Raw genomic sequence first — 18734 nt, 5'->3', positions numbered from 1 at the left:
TTTAAATGAAATGGACAATTTTCTGCCTAGATATCACCTGCAAAAATTAAATCAAGAACAGATAAGCAATTTTAATAGACATATAACCCCTAAGGAAATAGAAGCATTCATCAAAAATCTCCCAACCAAAAAAAGTCCATGTCCAGATGACCTCAGTGCAGAATTCTGCCAGACATTCAAAGATCATCTTATACCAATTCTTCTCAAAGTACTCCACACAATAGAAACAGAAAGGCTCTTTGCCAAACTCATTTTACCAGGCTTCAATAACCTTGATACCTAAGCCACACAAAGATACAACTAAGAAAGAGAACTATCAGACCAATATCCCTCATGAACATTGATGCAAAAATACTCAAGAAAACACTGGCAAATTGGATCCAAGAACACATAAGAAAACTCATCCACCATGATCATGTATGCTTCATTCCAGGGATGCAGGGATGTTTCAACATACAAACATCCATCGAATGTAATCCACCATATAAACAAGATGAGAAACAAAAAACATGATTATGTCACTAGATGCTGAAAAAGTCTTTGATGAAATCCAACACCTCCTTCATGGTAAAGGTTTTGGAGACATCCCAGATAACAGGAACTTACCTTAGCTATATACAGCAAATCAACAGACAACATCAAACTAAATGAACAGAAACTCAACTTGATTCCTTTAAAATCAGAAACAAGACAAGGCTGTCCATTCTCTCCATATCTTTTCAATATTGTTCTTGAAGTTCTAGCTAGAGCAATATGACAACAAAAGGAGATCAAGGGGATACAAATTGGAAAGGAAGAGGTCAAATTTTCACTATTTGCAGATGATACTACAGTTTACATAATTGACCCAAAAAACTCTACAAAGGATTTCCTACAGCTGATAAATACTTTCAGCAACGTGGCAGGATACAAGTTCAACTCTAGAATATCAGTAGCCATACTTTATACATACTTTAGCCATAATTTATAAATGGGCTGTGAAAGAAATCAGAGAAACATCACCCTTTACAATAACCACAAACAACATGAAATATTTGGGTTAACCCTAATCAAACAAGTGAAAGACCTGTATCACAAGAAATTTTTGTGTTTAAGGAAAGAAATTGAAGAAGATACCAGAAAATGGAAAGAGCTCCCATGCTCTTGGATAGGTAGGGTCAACACAGTAAAATGGCAATCTTGCCAAAAGCAGTCTACAGTTTCAATGCAATCCTCATTAAAATCCCAGCACAATTCTTCACAGATCATGAAAGAAAGAATAATCTACATTATATGGAAGAAAGAATCAGGATTCCCAAAACAACCTTATTCATCAAAGCAACATCCGGAGGCATCACCATCTCTGATTTCAAGCTCTATTATAGAGCTATGGTCCTGAAAATGGCTTGGTATTGACACAAAAATAGGCATGTAGATGAATGGAATCGAATTGCACACCCTGATATTAATCCATATGTGTATGAACATCTGATCTCTGACAAAGAATCTAAAAAAGTATAGTGGAAAAAAGAAAGCATGTTCAACAAATGGTGCTGGCACAACTGGATTATGGCATGTAGCAAAACGCAGATAGATACATGTCTATCGCCATGCAGAAAACTTAAGTCCTAATGAATCAAAGAATTCAAAATACATCCAGCCACATTGAATCTCTTAGAAGAGAAAGTTGGAGGTACCCTTGAATGAATTGGTACATGAGACAGCTTCCTGAATATAACACTAGTAGCACAGACACTGAGGTCAACAATTAATACATCGGACCTCTTGAAATTGAGAAGCTTCTGTAAGGCAAAGAACAAAGTCAACAAGACAAAAAGGCAGCACACGGAATGGGAAAATAGTTTGACTTACCCATATCTAACAGAGTACTGATCTCCAAACTTTACAAAGAAATCAAGAAGGAAGTCTGGAAAACACCAAATGATCCAATTAAAAAGTGGGATAAAGGAATAAATTGCAATTCCACTTGTAGGTATATACCCAAAAGATGCACATTCATACAACAAGGATGCCTCTTACACTACATTCGTAGCAGCATTATTTGTAATAACCAGAACCTGGAAGCAACCAAGATGCCCCACAACTAAAGAGTGGATAAAGAAAATGTGGTACACTTAAGCAATGGAGTACTATTAAGCAGGAGAAAGCAATGGAATCTTGAAATTTGCAGACAATTCAATGGCACTAGAAAGAACTATCCTGAGTGAGGTAACCCAGTCACAAAAAGAGAAACATTGTATGTACTCACTCATATATGGAATTTAGACATGGATCCAGGGAGTACCATCATACAATCCTACTGGCAGAGATTCTGGGAAACAGAACCTTCAACCAATGACTGATGGAATCCGAGGGAGACAAAAACAAACACTGAACTGAAGGAACCCAGAGACAGAGAGGGAGGACTGATGAGTATAGGGGTAAAAACTGGGCTTGTTTAACTCACAGAATCAGATGAACTGAAAAAGGGGGATCTCTTGAACCCCAGACTGATGCCTGGGAATCCAGCATGGAAGTGATCAAAACCCCATAAATGTGAGTGTCAGTGAAGAGGCCTAGTAAATCTATGGGGCATTGGGTAGTTGATCAGTATTTATCTGTGGCATGCAAATACACTTTGGGTGCCCATCCTACAAAGAGAAATGAACTGTCATCCTAGATTCTTGAGGAAGGTTCTAGGACCAGCCCTGGATGCAAAGACAGAATATGAACACCCCCCATGGAGTGCTTCACCCTCCCAGGGGAAAGTAGTTTGGATTAGGAGGTTGGAGAGGTTAGTGTGAGGGCCTGTGACAAGGGGAGGGAAATGGAGAGAGTCCTGTGATTGACATGTGAAGCAAACTTGTTTCTAATTTAAATTTAAAAATAATAAAATAAAAGGAGTTGCTAAATGAGTGAGTACCAGTAATCTGGGACCATCTCCCTGATTGCTTATTCATTTGGTTATCTTCCCTACACTTGTGTGTATGAGTAACACTAAAGCAGCTTGGCTGTGTGTACTTATAGGTTGTGTGCGGGGGGTGTAGGTGTGTGTGTGTGAGTGTGTGTGTGTGTGTGTGTGTGTGTGTGTGTGAGAGAGAGAGAGAGAGAGAGAGAGACTGCTAAGGAATCGATCATAAAATTGAGTAGGAAAGGGCAAGAGAGTATTTGGAGGAGGGAGAATATGGGATGAAAAAGATACCAGTGCCTAATTCATAAAATCCTCACATGGTTCTTTAAAAAACTGGATAGGCCAGCAGGATGCCTCAGTATGTAAAGTCACATACTAAGCATGGTGAGTTGAGATTGATCTCTAGGACATGTATGGAGGAGAACACATCACAGACACAGAATTTAATTTGATTCTTTCCCTTTCTCTTTCTCTCTCTCTTTCTTTCTTTCTTTCTTTCTTTCTTTCTTTCTTTCTTTCTTTCTTTCTTTCTTTCTTTCTTCTTTCCATCGTTCCTTCCTGTCTGGATTTTTTCGCTTTTGGGGGTTTTGAGATGTAACTTTAGTTCCCTTGGAACTCACATTGTAGATGAGGCTAACCATCAACACAGAGATTTGCCTGCCACTGCCTCTCCAGTGGTGAGATTAAAGGTGTGTACCAACTTTCTCAGCTTCATTTGATTTCTAATTGAATCGTTTCTCCGGATTTTTCCCTCAAGTAACCTTGATATAACAATTGCTCCTTCCTTCTGTATCTTCGTTCCATTCATTGTTAGAGGCCCTTTTTTCCCACTGGGGTAGAAGCTAATCATAGGCAATGGTGACACAAAAATCCTGATACTGCATCCCTCTCTCACTGGCTGCCGACGTGGCAGTCCTGCACATGTGCCCAGGAGATGTCATAGAGACCAGGCTTTGCAACAGTGGTTCCCTGCTTTTGGGAAAGGAAATTTAAAAAAATAAACACAAATTAATAAAAATCCCAGAGAAAGATATTGGGGTTCAACCTGCAAACTGAATATCAGAGAAGCATAGTAGCCAAGTAACTAGTTCTTTTTCTATCTCAGGCTGAAGGGTGATCTGTCTCCATGATCTCTCCTCCACACCTAACACTGCTTTCTCACATCAAACTGGCTTAAGAATAGATCCACACCTGAGACTATTTGCTTTTGGTGTTTACTTAGTGCTGTGATTGAAGAAGCATGATCCCTAGTGCTGAGATCACCTTCCTATGAGCTGTTTATCTTTCAGACTGATTCAAGCTTGTGCAGCCATGGGTGGCCTCTGACTCACAGAGATCCTTTTCACCTGATTCAATGGATTAAAGATGTGTGCCAACTCTGCCTAGCTTGTACAGCTGAGTAGTATGGCTGTCTTTGAATTTTGATCCTTCAGGTATTCTTTATTAAATTATTAATAATATATCAGCACATAAATGGTTTTTTTCAATTAATTATAGGTGTAGGCGCATTTGCCATCATGCCCATATAGAGTTCATAGGAAACCTTCAGGAGTCTGTTCTCCTGGGTTCCAGCCATCAAACTTAAGTCTTCATAGGAGCAAGTACCTTAATTATGGAGCCTTGTTAGGATTGCTGGTTAAGTAATTTGTTCTAAAAGACCATTTCAGAAAAAAGAAAAAAAGACCATTTGAGGCACTTGGTTTCTACTGTTTTCTTCAAGAAAAGCACCACGGTTTTCTGTTTAGAATTTGATGTTGTTGTTTGATAGTTTCTCACTGTGTGGATCAGGTTGTGCCTGAAACTCACAGAAAACCTCCCACCTCAGCTTATTGAATGATAATACAAAGAGTATGCACCCCATGCAAGATGACACTGGGGTATTAATAAATATTAGTTTTTTGGTTGATTTCTATCCCATCATGCTTTTCTGTTGATTTACACTTTGAGATAAAGTGTCCATCTTACTCTTGATGATTCTGAATTCCTTCATCAAGTCATTATTTCAAATAAGCTTCTGGCTATGGAGGACTCCAGGTTCCTGACAGCCATCTCAGCTCTTTCACACCTGCAACTTATTCATGGGGTGTATTTTTGTTTTGTGTTGGTTTTTATTTTCTTGATTTGAGACAAAAGCTAATTTGGTAGCCTTTGGCTACTCTGAAATTCCCTATTCACTCAAATAACCAAACACAATAAAACACACACATAGCCACTGAAATCACACACACACAGACACACAAACACAGACACACAAACAAACACACACACACACACACACATACATATAAACATGTGCTGGCAATAGGAGCTCTAAACCAGTGACCATATCAGGTAACTCACTTCCCCTCCATTGGATGTCTTAGTACATACTGGTATAGCCTTTTCACCAACTAAGCTACATTTCCAGATGATGGCTTCAATATTCAAAGGATACATTTTAATATGTTTACATCTGGTGTAGTTTTGTTTTAATGAGAATTGAGCATTCATAGTAATTTGCATATTAGTTTCTTTGGTTCATTTGAGCTTTTGGAGACAGGGTTAAAATGGGCAAGGCTAATCTTGAACTATATAGCCATTGACCTTGTCCAGGTTTCTAGACTCAACACGCAATTGCAGTTAGTTTCCTCTTATAATTTAATACCCATTTACAGTGTAAAACAAATTTTAAAATATTTGTAAGTTTTCTTTGCTCATCCCCTTTCTTCCCCTAGACCCAATACATCACAGTAAGATCTTTGTCCTTGTAGCTTGCCTCTGCCTCCCAAGTGCTGGTGTTAAAGGTATGCACCATCACCACCAAGCATTGATTCTGTTTTCTTACATCAATTTATTATTCATCATTTACTGAGTAATTTTTCAAGACAGGGTTTCTCTGTGTATCCCTTGTTGTGTGAAATCTCATTCTTTAGACCAGGCTGACCTCTAACTGAGAGATCCACTTGCCTTTGTCTCCTGAGTGCTAGGATTAGAGGTTTGTGCTATCTCTGCCTGTTTTGTTATTCATATCCTTCAAGAATTTATCCTTTTAATAATGAGGCTTAATTTATTAGCACAAGACATATTTTCACAATAATCCAGGGGAAGGCATGAGGGTATGATTCCTTGGAAGTATGATGTGCAATATGTCTCAGACTCTACAATGCATCCTCAGGCTTCCCAAAGAAACAGTATTAGTAATATAATATTTATGAAATAAACATACAAGCAGTCTGTATATAGTGAATATACACTCATAAATGAATACAACGTGTATAGAGTTGGATAAGATAGTAAAAGCAAGCACTTTGTGGTCAACCTCTCCAAACCCAAGGTCACAAGTATCTGTCTTCTCATTCTTTCAATCTCACATCCCTACTTTTCTACAAAAGCATAGAAAACTGATGAGGAAGATTCCAAGATTAGGGACCTGGAGAGATATCTCAGTGGTTAAGAACACTAGCTAATATTCCAAAGGTCCTAACTACAATATCCAGCAATCATATGTTGTTGTACAGACATCTGTAATGAGATCTGGTAGCTTCTTCTGACCTGCAGGGATACATGCAGAAAGAACACTGTATACATAATAAATAAATCTTAAAAATTTGTTTAAAAAATTCAAGATTAGCTTCAAGTTTGAAAACAATCTAAAATAAAAGATTGGGCTGGTGGTGAATATCTATGGTTCCCTGAAATAGGAAGAAAGGCTATAGAATTTTAGAGAGGTAAAAACTAGGCCTAGGTAACACATATCTTTATCTTCTTAAAAAGTGAAGCTAAAATGTAGCTGTGAAACTGAGAGCTTACCTGACATGCTCTAGGCTCTGGGTTCACTCTCACCACCAACAAATGTTTGAAAATCAATCCAAATGGGAGTGGGGATGCACACCTTTAATCACAACATTCCAGCCACACAGATAAGCGGATCTCTGTGAGCTGAAGGACAGCCTCTTCAACTTATTGAGGTACAGGACTTCTAAGACTAAATATAAACAACCTAAAACATGAAGGAAAGAAAGGAAAGGGAAGAATGGAAAGGAAGGAAGGAAGGAAGGGAGGGAGGGAGGGAGGGAGGGAGGAAGAGAGATGCACTATCCACAGAGCACCAATTTGTTCCTGAAGTGATGCAGTTTGTTGATTTAACTTCAGGAGCCTCAGCTGAATATGCGAATTGAGCGCAATCTGAGTGGAGAGTGCTTCACTAACTCTACCAGAAAGGCTGTTAACAGTCTCTGCCTTGGCAGAAAATTGGGCCAAGGCAATTCTGGCTGCAGGAGCCACAGTGGCCTTATGGCAATGGCTGGGACAACAGCGGCTGTGATGCCAAAGTCTCCTTTTTGTTGCATTAGGACAAGTTGCATTTCTCCAGGAAAACATACAGGCATAGGTGTAATTCCAGAAACAGGAACCACCAGGGCTGATGTTTCAAGTGGCCGTGTCCTGTTCAAATACTGATAAGGGGCTTTTGCCACTCATCATGATCCATACCAGTGTCCAAATGTTTCAAAAGGGTACCTTTTCCCAAAGGGAAAAACTGCCAAAATGGATTCTGTTGTTTCAAGGAATGGCAAGGGCAGACTGTTAATCTTCCAGTTCTCTGTTGGCTTCGGGATAAAAACTCACAGTTAGGAGAGGTTGAAGCAGCAGGCCTGTTGAGAAAATGGAAATCTCGAACAGATTGTTTTATTTCTTTACTAACTTTTACCAATTTTTTCAATTCACCCATTTTCAATCCCTTGTCCAACTGAGGGTGATCTCTCAGGTTCCCCTTTCTTTCCTGACCTTGGTGTCAGGCGAATGCCTGGAGATTTAATCCAGTCCAACCATTTCTCTGGGGCTGTCCGGCCTGTGCATTCCTTTGGGCTGTCTGGCTGCATGTTTCTTGAAACTCAACTCTCCAAATCAAGTAATCTCCCCAGAGAGAGGGCTCAGCAAAGCTGTTGCCAATCACTAGGTGTCAAGTTATGAAACACAAAAGATTCCATTAAGGAAAGTGTAAAGGGAGCCTGTGCTCCATAATTTAGAGTTGAATTTTTAAGTTGGTTTATGTCTTTGAAACTTAAAGGGTCATGACACCGAATAACCTGCCCGGGATTGTTTGGGTTGGGAGCTTCCATTACCAAGGCCACCACTGAGCAGCATTGGAGCCCTCCTCTGGGTCTTCCCTCAAGGTCCAAGAAGGGCTGGGTCATGTCATAGTAGGAGTTCCTTTTTTCAGAGTATGGAGGAGGGTTTCTCTCCCTTTCCTGTCTTTTCTTAATTCAACTCTAAAGAGGATATTCAATGCTATAAGGAAAACAATATATTTATTTACTAGGGAGGGAGTCGCACTAGCTAGGAGTTAGAAGCCTGGCTGGCTTCCAAGAGAAAAGGGAGGTTCCTTTTCCTTTCACTTCCTTTTATATCTACCTGTGTCAGTTTACTCCTACACAACTCTTTTTTAGTGCTTTTTTAAGGGCCATGACCTCAGCAAGTAAGCATTCCTTCTCAGACTCTGATGAGTCAGAGTCCAAGCTTCTTCCATTTTCTAGGTTTGAAAGAGAAGGATATAACTGATTCTGACTGGAATTCTTCTTTTTGGGTTGTGCCCTGAGATCTCTACCCATTTTTTTGTTGTTGTGAAGAGTCTCCTCCTTATCCTCACTAACAATGGTGCCTCTAGTGTTAAGGCAGAGTCTCTTCAGATGATTCATCCTCACTCCCTGCCTCTGAACACAGGGAGGCTCGAGTCTCAGTCTCTTGTAACTCTGAAAATGCTTCTTTTGTGGCCTGGACTACCTGGCGTTGGCAAATCTTATCTGTCAAAAGTGCACCCCTCACTAATCCCCATAAGGAAAATGTGGATGGGGCAAGGACTCAGGTCCCTCTTTTTGTAAAAGTTGAATAAGATCACAGCGAACCTCATCCCAATTGGGATATTTAAGCCTCCCCCAGTAATGAACTATGGTTTTGCTATTTCAATCGATTTTAGTAATCCTACTAGGCTTTTTTCCTCAATCAGTCTCTGGCTGGCAAAGGGACAACCCCATCAACTTACCTTGCTTTCACGATGTTGGCGGGACCTCCAATTGCTGTGCCCACTGTGCAATCTGTGCAGAGTGTGTTGGGTTGATGACACAGAGACTGGTTGGTGATGCAAAGAAAACTTCAAGAAGGCTTTTCAGAAGGCTGCTCAAAAAGGATTTACTTCATTTTACCCTGGCTGATTATTATATACCCTGACACCAGAGGCGGAGGTGGGTGGGTCAGGAAGAGGCAGTTAGTCTTTGGAAAAGGTCAAGTTCAGAGTGATCCTGTGGATGAGACATCATCAGGAAATTATTGCTCCAGGCACCATATTGTTTTTAGAAAACATTGTATTACAGCTGCCTGCTCCCAGGCTGATGGGGAAGTGGGCCTCTGGCCAAGGTCTGTTGTTCCCACACAACTTGGGCCCTAGGAAATAAATTTATTGTACCCAGCTTGCAGCCAGTACCCTTTAGCTTGTCCTTTTTTGTGGCAAGCTCTGCCACCAAAATTGTTGATAGACAAACCAATGAGAGGTGAAATGGTTCAAAAATTCTCCATTGTTCTCTGCTTCTCCTGGAGAGAAAGGCACAAGGACTAGGTATAGGGACTCATTAGTACATTAGAAAGAGTTCACATTTGAAAGCTTATATTATAGTTCTTAGGGGTCCAATCCCTTAGAAAAGGACAGGAACTTTTGTCCCTCTCTTGGAGGCCCTTATGTGCAGGTTGCCAGCCAGAAGTTGGGAGTCCTGAAGAATAGGACACATAGACTTGGTGGTGTAAATCACAAATCTCAACACCGAGGAAATGGGGGAAAGAAGATCTGGAGTTCAAGACCAATCTTGTCTGTGTGTTTTCAAAGACAGGCAGGGAGCGATGGTGAGAAATTGATGAGCAGTGCGCTCTAGATCCCACTCTTTTTCCTCTATGTTGTCATAAGATTGCATTTGCCATCTTTGATGTGCCCACAGCACTATCTCCTCCTAGGCGTTTCCTGAATGGTAACCATTGGACACTCTGGAAACCCTCCTAAGGTAACAAGTCTGAATTGTTCAGCTGAGGTTGACAACTTTGGGCAACCAGTAGCTACACAATCATATGTAACAGAAGCACAGCAGGAAGACAAAAGGAAGGCAATCTCAGAATGGTTTCTGTTCACTTTGATATGAAGAGATTTTAGGCAAGAACCCAGACTTTACAGGATCTTTGCATGCCTGCAGTCACAGGACTGTCCTAACCAGAAACATGGAAACATGTAAAGAGAAGCTTCTCCTTGCTATCCGCTTTGGTTTATCACCCGCCAGTCGCCTGGGCTCTGCGGCATTGTAGTCCCCAAATAAACACACAGGAGGCTATATTGGTTATGAAGCTGGTGGCCTTGCTTGTCTCTTACTGACTAGCTCTGCTTTAAGTAATTACCCCATAATTGTTGATCTAAGTATGTCTCTTACCGGAGAATAGTTCCGGGCTCCTACCCCATGGCGGTTACATGTTGACTCTCCTGTGTTTCTCCTTCCCAGAGTCCTCCTGGACTCCTAGTCCCTCCTATCTAGATTCCCTATTGGCCAGACAGTGCTTTATTGGCATAAGAATTCCCCAACATCTCCTCTTTTCTGTTTAAACAAAAAGAAAGTTCTTAACTTTAACACAGTCAAATTGTATATAACAGAACAGTTATCAAGTAAGAACACAGTTAGAACATTGTGTCTGTTAACATTTAGCAAGATTTAAAGAAAATATCATTCATCCCATCCTTGTGAGTCCAAAGTTCTATATGTAGCTCATCTTTTATCATAACTAAGGAAAACTATAATTACAACTATCTGTCTTCAACTCCATCAAAGACCACAGAAGGATAATATATAAACACTAGGATTGACAGAGACATCTTACTGCCTGGACAGTGACCTGAAGTTCCTCTGTAACATTGGGGCATCCATCTTCAGCCCATAGGCCACAATGTGTCCAGAAGATTTCTCAGCAAAGCAGGAAATTTCAAAACTGTCCATCTGCATTGGCAGTCAGTCAGTCATTTTTCTTTGTCCTGCAGAAAGTCTCCTAGTCTCTTTCATGAAGGAGGAACCCTGAAGGAGTATTTGAATTCAGCAGTAACTTTCCTGTGGATCCTGCACATCCAGATTATACAGCAACACTCAAGCAGTCCAGGCAAAAGCAGTTTCTTGCCCAAATAGCTAACCTTGCCATGTTGAAAGCAAGCTCCATAACGAGTTTCCTCGATGCACATCTCAGACATAATTGATGCTGCCAGGAGCAGACATTTCTCATTGTCAAGAAAAACCCTAAACCATTTTAAATGCCATTTTCTGAAGGTCTTTGAGAGGTTTGAAGACTGTTTATCTATCTCAAATATATTTCTGTATATCTAGAAAACTTAACTTACCTAACTATAAATTCTGACTATTATAAGTAACTATCTATAGTCTGTATTCAATTATGCATTACATTTTAAAATATCAAGAGGAGAAATATACACATCACAAAACTGACCTTGAATTTGTATCAATAAATGAAAAACAATACCCATACCATAATTCCCCTTTTTACCATTAAAAGGAGATTGATTGTGATCATTAACCAATTATAAACAATCCCATTTAAATGAAAACAAAGATTTATAAACAAGATGGGAATTGGGGCATCGCTCATTCCAAACTGCTTCCTCCTGGAAGGGGGTGCTGTTTATACCATTGGGATCATGACAAAACTCAGAAACCTGTATAAGTCCTTATTTTTGTGGTCTGTAAAGCTGTATCATCTTAGCTGTTTCAGTTATTGCAACACCTGGTCCACTGCTTTGGGGGGGGCTTGGTTCGTCAAACCACAGAAGCCTGGAAGGAATCCTCAGCTTTTCATTTTCTGTGGAAACATAAACTAAAACTCCTTTTCCGAGTAACATATCCTTATACTTAAATTTTGAAGTCAAGGCATTTTTAAAAGATATAAGTTGAATTAATTCAGCAGCATTTATAATCAAGTGTACTTTAGTTGTTCCTTCCTTAGCAATCAAAAAACTGAAAAACATAATAGCATACAGTATCCAGACTCTCTGTGTATTTTCCATCTTTACATGGCTTATTTATTTATCTATTATTTATTATTACTCTATTTTTTCACTTTTATTTATTTTTCTCCGAGACAGGGTTTCTCTTTGGAAATCTGCCTGCCTCTGCCTCTGGAGCAATTCCTACCGGCGTGTGACACCACAGCAGGCTTCTTTTTCTCTCAATCTTACGTATATTTTTAAACACACTGTAAACCTTTAGAGATTTTGTTCATCCAAGTCTGACTTTACTGTAAAGCTTTACGTTTTTCTGGCCACGTGTCTTATCTGTAAAACCGCGGCAGTTTAAACTGCCTCTTTTTTTTTTAGATGGCAGGCATAAGCGTGATTCCAGCTTACTGCCTCAGTCCATGCTGACATTCAGCAAAAGCTGCCACTTCCAGCTGTACGTACACACCTTTCAATCTTAAGGTTAAAACAACCTTGCTGGCTTTTTTTTCTTTTTATGCTGAGTCAGGAAGACTCCGGTAAGTGAGCCACGTGAATCTCGGCTTGTCCATAGCAAAACAGAGCCCACCTGAGAAAATGCTGCTACCAAAAATCTGTGCTTCTCTCCGTTCTTCTGTTTCTAAAATTCTTTTAAATCTTGTTATTTTGCGTGGAAATTCAATCCCACTCCTGACAACCATTCTGTTAAGAGAAGCTTTTTCTTTGAAAGGAGCCGTTCCGCCAGACTGGTTCTAGAGCCGCATCAGTCCCAAATAAACACACAGGAGGCCATATTAGTTATGAAGCTGTTGGCCTTGCTTATTCCTTACTGGCTAGCTCTGACTTAAGTAATTACCCCATAATTGTTAATCTAAGTATTTCTCTTACCGGAGAATAGTTCCAGGCTTCCTACCCCATGGCGGTTACATGTTGACTCTCCTGTGTTTCTCCTTCCCAGAGTCCTCCTGGACTCCTAGTCCCTCCTATCTAGATTCCCTATTGGCCAGACAGTGCTTTATTGGCATAAGACTTCCCCAACAGAAACAGGCTAATGACTAAGGAGGACAGTAGAGGGATTGCATCCAGGACCCAGATTCTAAACAACTCACAACAGAGGACAGCTTACCATACTTGTCGAGTCCTTATGACAGTGCGTTCAACTGTCCCATGTACTCCATGCTATCAGTGTCAACCTAGACCCCTATAGTCTGAGCCAACTACACAGCATTTATTTCCAACACCTTGAGCAATGTGTGAAGCTGTGTTCTCTTGGTTCCTGCTGATGACAGACCTGTCCCTGGGTTTTTATTTCTCATTATGCAAAAATACCTCCCTTTATTTGCAGCCAACAAGGACAAAATTGCTTTGTGGAGGGCTGAGGAAGGAACCCAGGGTCCAATAAAGCATCGCAAGTACACTACCTATAGAAATACACTGCCCAGGGCTGCATCCATGCTTCTGAACTCAAACCATCCTCTTGCCTACCTTTCTCCTTTCTCCTTCCTCCTTTCTCCCTCCCCATTCCTTGTTCTTTTTCTCTTTTTTCAGTTTTCTGAGAACAATTATCTCTGTAACTTTGGTTTTGTCGTTTGATTATTTGTTTTGTTTGGTTGGTTTTTTGCTTTTTTGAAACAGGGTTTCTCTTCGGCTTTGGAGGCTATCCTAGAACTATGTGTGGTAGACCATGCTGGTCTAAAACTCTCAGAGTTCTGCCTTCCTCTGCCCACCCATTTCCCAGGTATTCTGCTTGAGGCTGCATGGATTTATTGCTTCTGGATTTTGTGGTTGTTTACACACTAGCTTTGAAGCAATGACTGCAGCTTGGGCAAGGTAAGCTTACAGTTCTTTTCCCCTGAAAGACCCTATTGCCTTTGGTGGTCCGAATCCAGGGATGATTTCTTCAAGGAACGTCTTGACGACTATTTTGGCTGTCTTATCTCTGGTGGGGAAAGCTTAAACCAATCCGGAAAAATAATCTATGAAGACTAGTAAATACTTGTTACCATACCGAGCTGGTTTGACTTCAGTGATGTCAGTCTCCCAATAGAGCCCTGGTTGATCCCTTTGAAGCCATTGCCCATCATGTGCCTTATGATGATTTGCATTTACTTTTATACAGGGCATGCATGCTGTTACAACCTTTTCTGCCATCCAACGGGCACCTGGGTGGCTTTCATTATCTTTGGGGAGCAGAGTCACCAACATTTTTTGCCCCCAAATGGGTCCACTGGTACATCAGGGCCAGTTTTCCTTGCACTTGCCCTGCTCTGGAGGCTTTAGAGAATGAGGCAGGATTGGGGTGGGAAGTTGCACAACTGCATCTATGGCTACCTTCTTAGTTGCCTGATCAGCCAGATAACTGCCTCTGGCAATTGTAGTCTGGTTCTTCTGGTGCCCGGAGCAGTGTATGATGCTAACCTTAAGAGGCAACAAGAGAGCCAACAAAAAGTCTAGTATCTCCTGATTATTTTTAATTTTTTACCAGCAGACATCACGAGGCCCCATTGCTGGTAGGTGGCCCCATGGATGTGTGTAGTGGGAAAAGCATACTGGCTGTCAGGATAGATATTCACCTTCTATCCTTTGCCTATCATCAGATCCTTGGTGAGGTCTCTCAGTTCAGCTCTCTGAGCTGAAGATCCTGGGGGCAATGCTTCAGCCCAAATCACTTGTGTCCCATCCACCACTGCTACCTCTCTCATTCTCTCACCATTGTGGAGAAAGTTACTGCCATCTGTATACCAGGGTCTTTGGAGTCTGATAGTAGCCGGTCAGAGAAATCTTGGCGAACACCATTCTCTTGAGCAAGTATTTTATGACTGTCATGTTCAACAGGATTCTTTCCTGGGTCAGGCAATAACGCAGCACCAAATGCCATCTGGGTTTAGCAATAGCCTTTGGTAGTTTGCCATTCTGGTTTTTGTCAGCCAGTGCTCAGGAGGCTGTTGAACCAGGCTCTGAAGTGCATGTGGGGCTGTGATCACAATATCTTGCCCCAGAGTCAATTTGTCAGCATCTCTCACAAACAGGGCTACCGTGGCCACAGCCTTCAGGCAGGCAGGCCAGCAGGCAGCCTCTGAGTCTACCTTTTTGGATAGATAAGCATCCGGTCTGTCCCAAGGGCCTAGTCTCTGGGTCAGCACTCCTTTTGCCACTCATTTCATTCTACCACAATGTGTGGAAAGGTTTGCTAACACCAAGAAGCACTAGAGCTGAAGTCCACAGTAGGGCTTGCTTGATGCTGTCAATGGCATGTTGTTCCTTGGGGCCCCAGTTGAATGGAATGTTGCATTGGTGAAGGAGTAGAGAGGGGCTGGTATCTCCTCAAACCCAGTTATCCATAGTCTACAGATTCCATCGGTACCCACGAACTCAGGAGGAGGAGGTCTGAGAAGACAGATAGAACTTCTTCGGCTGAGTCTCCTAATCCTTCTTGTCTGTCACCTCAGCCTTCAAGGTGAAGATCCCTTGGGGGTGATCCTGGTAGAGGGGATGGAAGAAAAGGGATGAACCAGGGCAGCAGATGTTAGACCAAGTCTTCCCATACTAGAATGTAAGGGACTTGATCTGGGTGCCCATGGGGTCTGGAAACTAAAGACTTTCCTTTTACTTTTCTAATTTTCTCTAAATTGAAAAAACCCTCAGGTGACCATGCTACCTGAAATGTTGGACAATCTGAAGTGCAAAGAGTATGCCATTTTCTTTTCCTGACATCCACAGATAGATAATGATCTTTATCCCTAACTTCAGACCAGTGGTTAAGAGTCCCATTAACCAGAACAAAACGTGTTGATTATGGGCAATATAATGACTGAGATTAAAGCTGTTTAAAATACACACATACAAACACACACACACACACACACACACACACAAAGATAATTTTTCTGAGCCAGGTGTTAGTGGCAAATGCCTGTAATCCAAGCTCTCAGGAGGCAGAGGCAAGGGAATCTCTATGAGTTCAAGGGCAAAGTGGTCTAAAGAATGAGTTCTAGAACAGCCTCCAAAACAATCTGGAGAAACCTTGTCTCTTTTCTAGAAAAGGAATGGGTCATAACTTCCTGATCATTGAGAATGAGCCCAAAAATCTCATGGCCTCACAAGACATTGAAGCCAACAATGGTGAGCAATTGAGCCTTTTACACTGTCTGAACACATTGCAATAAAACTAAAAACTGACAAAAACTCTAGTGATATCAAAGCCTGATAAATATTAAAAGAACTTGTTATGGAATCAATGGGTCAAGGACAAAATGAAACAAAGTAAGGAAAGAAGGAAGGAAGGAAGAAAAGAAGAATTTTCAGGAATGAAAAATATTTACAATAAACCACATCACAATTTGTAGGACACATTGAAAGCAATCTTATGAAAGAAATTTAAAACTCTGAGTGACTAGAATAAAAACCTGAAAAGCACAAAAATTAGTTTTGTTATTCAATTGAAATATTTCCAAACAAAACTATACAAAATCCCAATGCACTGGGCAGCACAAAATAATAAAAATCAGAGTAACAATGAAGTAGAAAGCCATATGTTGTGGTGTACACCTTGATTCTGAGTAGGGAGGAGGCAGAAGAATGACTTTTGAACTTTAGGCCATTTTGGTCTGCACAATGAGTTCCAACATAGTCTAAAACAGAGAAAGCCTGCTGTGAAAAACAAAAACAAAAACAAACATTTAACAAATAGAAGCAATAGAAAGATTCCACAAAGTATAGAAGTGTTTTTTGGGTAAGATAAATAAGACTGAGAGATCTTTGGCCCAACTAACCTAAAGAATGCAGGAAGGGACAGAAATAGCTGAATCAAGGATGGAGAGGGACACATTAAAAGAGTTACCCAAGGAATCCGGGATATTTAAATTTTATAAACATAATTATATATCATCAATTTAGCAACTTGTGCTCCATTAAATGTATGACAATAAATAAACGACCCAAAGAGAGATTTTGGGTTCAAGCTTTAAGCTGAAGATCAGGGAAGCAAAACAGCTAATGTAGTAGATCTTACCTCTACCCAGCTGATAAGGCAATCCTGTCTCCTCATCATATTCCTTTCATGAGCCAAGTCATATCCTCCTGTCTCCAACTCCCTAGTGCTAGGATTAAAGGCCTGTGATCCCAAGTGCTGAGATCACTTTGTGTTAGTTGTTGATTTTAGTAGTAGTCCGTGTGTCCTTAAATTAACAGGGATCTGTCTACTTAATCCTGAGTCCTGGAATTAAAGGCCTGTGATCCCACGTGCTGATATCATCTTTATGTAAGCTGTTGCTATACAACTGGATCGATACTGAATAATCAGTGTGTGCTTGAAGTAACAGAGATCCTCCTATCTCTTAATCCTGGAATAGAAGGTGTGTTATCACCACTGCCTGATCTTTATAGCTGGAGGCTTGCTTTGCTTTCTGAATGCTAAGACAATATTTGATATAGTATAAATTGTATAACACCACAATTCCCCTATTTTCTCTAACACAAACAGAAGAAGGATACGACCAACATAAGAAAATCAATACACAATAAGTACAATAAATATATATGATATATACAGGCAAAGATTTCATCAACAATGTCCATTTCATTTGTATTTGACTGATGCATAGAAAATAGTTCATTATCTATTTTTTCTTGTTGAGTATAGGAATTTTTAATTCTGCAAGGCAAAGGACAGAGTCAGAAAGACAAAAAGGCAGCCCAGAGATTGGGAAAAGATATTAACTAACCCTACATCTGAGAGAGGGCTGATCTCCAAAATTTACAAAGAACTCAAGAAGCAAGTCTCCAAAGCACCAAAGGATCCAATAAAAAATTTGGGTACAGAACTAAATAGAGACTTCTCAGTAGAGGAGTCTAAAAGGGCTGAGAGACACATGGCTAAGTGCACAACATCCCTAGTAATCAGGGAAATGCAAATCAAATTAACTCTAAGATATCACCTAACTCCTGTTAGAAAGGCTAAAATAAAAATCTTCATTGACAGTTTATACGGGAGATGATGTAGAGAAAGGGGAATACTCCTTCACTGCTGGTGGGATTGCCAACTCCTACAGCCACTTTGGATATCAGTATGGAGATTCCTCAGGAAAATTCGACTCAGTCTACCACAAGACCTAGCAATTCCACTTTTAGGCGTATACTCATACATCCATACAAGGACACCTGTTACACTACGTTCATAGTAGCATTCTTTGTATTGCCAGAAACTGGAGGAAACCTAGATGCCCCAAAACTGAAGAGTGGATAGAGGAAATGTGGTACATTTACACAATGGAGTACTATTCAGTGGAAAAAATCAATGGAATCTTGAAATTTGCAGGCAAATGGAGGGCACTAGAAGAAACCATCCTTAGTGAAGCAACCCAGTCACAAAAAGAGAAACATGCTATGTACTCACTCATATATTGATTTTATACATGAATCGGGGGACTGGCAGCATACAATCTTACTGGAAGAGAGTCTGGGAAACATAAACATCATGAAGTGATATGTTAGCAGAGGCAGATACTAAACACTGAACCAAACTCGTTGAATCCAGTGACTGAAAGGGAGAACTGATGAGCAAAGGGGTTAAGACAGAACTGGTTTAGCCCATAAAAACAGTTGACCTGAACAAGGGGGAGCTCTTCCATGCCAGACTGATGGTTGTGGGGAAAGCATGGGACTGTTCCAGACCCCCTGTATGTGGGTGGCAGTGAGGAGGCCTATGCAATCTCTGGGGCCATTGGTAGTATTTATCCCTGGTGTACAAATGGATTACGAGTGCCCATCCCACAGTGAGGCATGCTCTCATAGCCTGGAATTTTGTGGGATGGCCTAAGCACTGCCCTGGATGAGATGACAGAC

The 18734-nt window shown here is 40.7% G+C and overlaps 1 long non-coding RNA gene across 1 annotated transcript; it reads right to left on the bottom strand.

Annotated features, from left to right (window-relative positions):
* Nucleotides 1–5503: 5503 nt before the first annotated feature.
* On the bottom strand, nucleotides 5504–6923 carry LOC121138198. The gene is made up of 2 exons (XR_005875362.1): nucleotides 6680–6923; nucleotides 5504–6421 (listed from the first exon to the last, which is right to left on the bottom strand). It is a non-coding gene; the product is annotated as an uncharacterized LOC121138198 (long non-coding RNA).
* Nucleotides 6924–18734: the final 11811 nt, after the last annotated feature.

This window comes from Mesocricetus auratus, unplaced genomic scaffold (assembly GCF_017639785.1).
Source record: "Mesocricetus auratus isolate SY011 unplaced genomic scaffold, BCM_Maur_2.0 contig_4462_pilon_obj, whole genome shotgun sequence".
Lineage (NCBI taxonomy): Eukaryota > Metazoa > Chordata > Mammalia > Rodentia > Cricetidae > Mesocricetus > Mesocricetus auratus.
The sequence above is the reverse complement of the archived record's forward strand: the minus strand, read 5'-3'. Positions and strand labels throughout refer to the sequence as shown.